This window comes from Schistocerca serialis, unplaced genomic scaffold, assembly GCF_023864345.2.
Source record: "Schistocerca serialis cubense isolate TAMUIC-IGC-003099 unplaced genomic scaffold, iqSchSeri2.2 HiC_scaffold_469, whole genome shotgun sequence".
NCBI classification, from domain to species: Eukaryota; Metazoa; Arthropoda; class Insecta; order Orthoptera; family Acrididae; genus Schistocerca; species Schistocerca serialis.
Window position 1 is genome coordinate 366 of NW_026048049.1, and position 4,635 is coordinate 5,000.

Here is a 4,635-nt window from a genome sequence, read left to right on the forward strand (position 1 = left end):
AACCTACGTTGTGCCTTAACCTAACCTACGTTGTGCCTTAACCTAACCTACGTTGTGCCTTAACCTAACCTACGTTGTGCCTTAACCTAACCTACGTTGTGCCTTAACCTAACCTACGTTGTGCCTTAACCTAACCTACGTTGTGCCTTAACCTAACCTACGTTGTGCCTTAACCTAACCTACGTTGTGCCTTAACCTAACCTACGTTGTGCCTTAACCTAACCTACGTTGTGCCTTAACCTAACCTACGTTGTGCCTTAACCTAACCTACGTTGTGCCTTAACCTAACCTACGTTGTGCCTTAACCTAACCTACGTTGTGCCTTAACCTAACCTACGTTGTGCCTTAACCTAACCTACGTTGTGCCTTAACCTAACCTACGTTGTGCCTTAACCTAACCTACGTTGTGCCTTAACCTAACCTACGTTGTGCCTTAACCTAACCTACGTTGTGCCTTAACCTAACCTACGTTGTGCCTTAACCTAACCTACGTTGTGCCTTAACCTAACCTACGTTGTGCCTTAACCTAACCTACGTTGTGCCTTAACCTAACCTATGTTGTGCCTTAACCTAACCTATGTTGTGCCTTAACCTAACCTATGTTGTGCCTTAACCTAACCTATGTTGTGCCTTAACCTAACCTATGTTGTGCCTTAACCTAACCTATGTTGTGCCTTAACCTAACCTATGTTGTGCCTTAACCTAACCTACGTTGTGCCTTAACCTAACCTACGTTGTGCCTTAACCTAACCTACGTTGTGCCTTAACCTAACCTACGTTGTGCCTTAACCTAACCTACGTTGTGCCTTAACCTAACCTACGTTGTGCCTTAACCTAACCTACGTTGTGCCTTAACCTAACCTACGTTGTGCCTTAACCTAACCTACGTTGTGCCTTAACCTAACCTACGTTGTGCCTTAACCTAACCTACGTTGTGCCTTAACCTAACCTACGTTGTGCCTTAACCTAACCTACGTTGTGCCTTAACCTAACCTACGTTGTGCCTTAACCTAACCTACGTTGTGCCTTAACCTAACCTACGTTGTGCCTTAACCTAACCTACGTTGTGCCTTAACCTAACCTACGTTGTGCCTTAACCTAACCTACGTTGTGCCTTAACCTAACCTACGTTGTGCCTTAACCTAACCTACGTTGTGCCTTAACCTAACCTACGTTGTGCCTTAACCTAACCTACGTTGTGCCTTAACCTAACCTACGTTGTGCCTTAACCTAACCTACGTTGTGCCTTAACCTAACCTACGTTGTGCCTTAACCTAACCTACGTTGTGCCTTAACCTAACCTACGTTGTGCCTTAACCTAACCTACGTTGTGCCTTAACCTAACCTACGTTGTGCCTTAACCTAACCTACGTTGTGCCTTAACCTAACCTACGTTGTGCCTTAACCTAACCTACGTTGTGCCTTAACCTAACCTACGTTGTGCCTTAACCTAACCTACGTTGTGCCTTAACCTAACCTACGTTGTGCCTTAACCTAACCTACGTTGTGCCTTAACCTAACCTACGTTGTGCCTTAACCTAACCTACGTTGTGCCTTAACCTAACCTACGTTGTGCCTTAACCTAACCTACGTTGTGCCTTAACCTAACCTACGTTGTGCCTTAACCTAACCTACGTTGTGCCTTAACCTAACCTACGTTGTGCCTTAACCTAACCTACGTTGTGCCTTAACCTAACCTACGTTGTGCCTTAACCTAACCTACGTTGTGCCTTAACCTAACCTACGTTGTGCCTTAACCTAACCTACGTTGTGCCTTAACCTAACCTACGTTGTGCCTTAACCTAACCTATGTTGTGCCTTAACCTAACCTATGTTGTGCCTTAACCTAACCTATGTTGTGCCTTAACCTAACCTATGTTGTGCCTTAACCTAACCTATGTTGTGCCTTAACCTAACCTATGTTGTGCCTTAACCTAACCTATGTTGTGCCTTAACCTAACCTACGTTGTGCCTTAACCTAACCCATATTGTACCTTAACCTAACCCATATTGTACCTTAACCTAACCCATATTGTACCTTAACCTAACCCATATTGTACCTTAACCTAACCCATATTGTACCTTAACGTAACCTAATTTGTGCCTTAACGTAACCTAATTTGTGCCTTAACGTAACCTAATTTGTGCCTTAACGTAACCTAATTTGTGCCTTAACGTAACCTAATTTGTGCCTTAACGTAACCTAATTTGTGCCTTAACGTAACCTAATTTGTGCCTTAACGTAACCTAATTTGTGCCTTAACGTAACCTAATTTGTGCCTTAACGTAACCTAATTTGTGCCTTAACGTAACCTAATTTGTGCCTTAACGTAACCTAATTTGTGCCTTAACGTAACCTAATTTGTGCCTTAACGTAACCTAATTTGTGCCTTAACGTAACCTAATTTGTGCCTTAACGTAACCTAATTTGTGCCTTAACGTAACCTAATTTGTGCCTTAACGTAACCTAATTTGTGCCTTAACGTAACCTAATTTGTGCCTTAACGTAACCTAATTTGTGCCTTAACGTAACCTAATTTGTGCCTTAACGTAACCTAATTTGTGCCTTAACGTAACCTAATTTGTGCCTTAACGTAACCTAATTTGTGCCTTAACGTAACCTAATTTGTGCCTTAACGTAACCTAATTTGTGCCTTAACGTAACCTAATTTGTGCCTTAACGTAACCTAATTTGTGCCTTAACGTAACCTAATTTGTGCCTTAACGTAACCTAATTTGTGCCTTAACGTAACCCATGTTGTGCCTTAACGTAACCCATGTTGTGCCTTAACGTAACCCAATTTGTGCCTTAACCTAACCTATATTGTGCCTCAACCTAACCTATATTGCGCCTTAACCTGACGCACGTTGTCGCTGAACCTGCTCTGTAATTGTTATGCAACTCGTTAAATTAGTGTAGTGTTGCCTAACCGCAACCCTCGCAATATAGTTCGCTATTCGCACTGCCCGGTCCCCTGTGTATCGCGTCATGTTAAACACCTTGCAGGTGTTGCTGACTTTCCACATGCTCCTGCTATACACTGTAATGTGGATAGCAGCAGGACGTACATGCCCCCCCCCCTTCCCCCCTGCCTTCGCAAGCTGGTCGTTGAGAAGTTTGCATGTTCAATGCCCTTCGCATGCCGACGTACTCAGCCTACGTTGTGGTACGGCCTGTCACCTGTCCGCCGATGTACGCAAAACCCACAAACTGTACTGCACATTGGTCCGTATGTACTGAATGATACATCGTGGCACATGTGTGACCGTACGACGACTGCGCCTAGCAACGGCAGACCATACAGTCCAAATATTGTGCACGCAGCTACGTGTCGTCTCCCTATAAGAGCTGGATTGCAGTGTGGTACGCCATTCAGACGTGTGGGAGGAACGGACGCCCTGGATGGCGATCAGCATGAGCAGTCTGTTGATGTAGTGGAGCGTGTATTCGGACGTAGTCGTCTCTTCTCACACACCGTGATAGCATGTTGCACCGCGTTCCACATCTGCGACATCCTGCAGAGGCCGGCTGACAGTCGTTCGCGCAATGGACACCGCATACGTACGGGGGCTACCTTCCACGTGTTCTCGAGGCGTGCACATGTTGTTGCGTCTATGTGGGCAGACGTAGTGTGTTGTGACACCTGACACAGGCATGCAATACTCGTTGCAAATGGCGATGGACGTCTACGTTTGCTGGTGACGTTACGCAAATGAACAACAGGTAACCCGTTGTGGTGCGGTTGTTCTCGCTAGAGGTGAATCAGTGTTGGCGACGATCGGTCGAGCTATTAACCGGTTGTTTCAGGGATACCCACCATGCCCACGAACGTGAAAGGGGACCCACCATGCCCACGAACGCGAAAGGGGATCTGGGTGTGAGGCGATACGCGGCGGTGGCTGGGTGGGACCGTCCCCGGCCGGTGAGGGGGGGCCGCCCGGCGTGCTGGCAGCGCGGTGCGTGGGCGCACGCGCTACAGCCGGCTGGTGGGGGCGGCCAGTGGCAGGCGCGCCGGCCGACGGACGCGGCAGGCGGCGCAGCTGCGCGCCGGCGCCCCCTGCTCGCGGCGCCTTGCGGCCAAAGTAGGTCCTCGCGGGCCCGGTGCGAAGCGCGGTGGCCATCTGCAGTGTGCTGGTCCGATTGAGGACTGTGTGCGCTGAGGATGCGCCGCCGCCCGGCGCTCGGCGCCGCGACGCCGTCTGCTGCTCGGTCGCCCCAGCGGTTCTCGCAGGTGGTTTGTATCGCAGCTGTGCGGACGTGTTGGCGCGTGCGCTGTGCTGGGAGAGTTCGCTTCGGCACCCAAGTGGGGCTTTTGTCCTTCTGTGGCGCTGGCGTTGGAGCTGCCGGTCACCGTAGGTGGCGCGTGTTGTCTCCCGCCGGCAATGCCACGACAGCACGCTCCCGGGCCTCTGTCGGCAGCGGCAAGCTCAGTTGGGAGCACGGGTGGTCGCACCTAAAGCGTCTACTCGCCTAACTCCGGGCGATTGCGCCTCTCTCGAACCCGACCAAGTACTTAGGACGGCGCTGCGCGCCGCCGGGACCTGAGAGGGTTTCGAGGTGTGTTGTGCAGGGGAGCTCAGCCTCCTCCTGTTTGCAGAATAATTGAGCGGACGCTTGCGTGTTCGCGCGGGCCC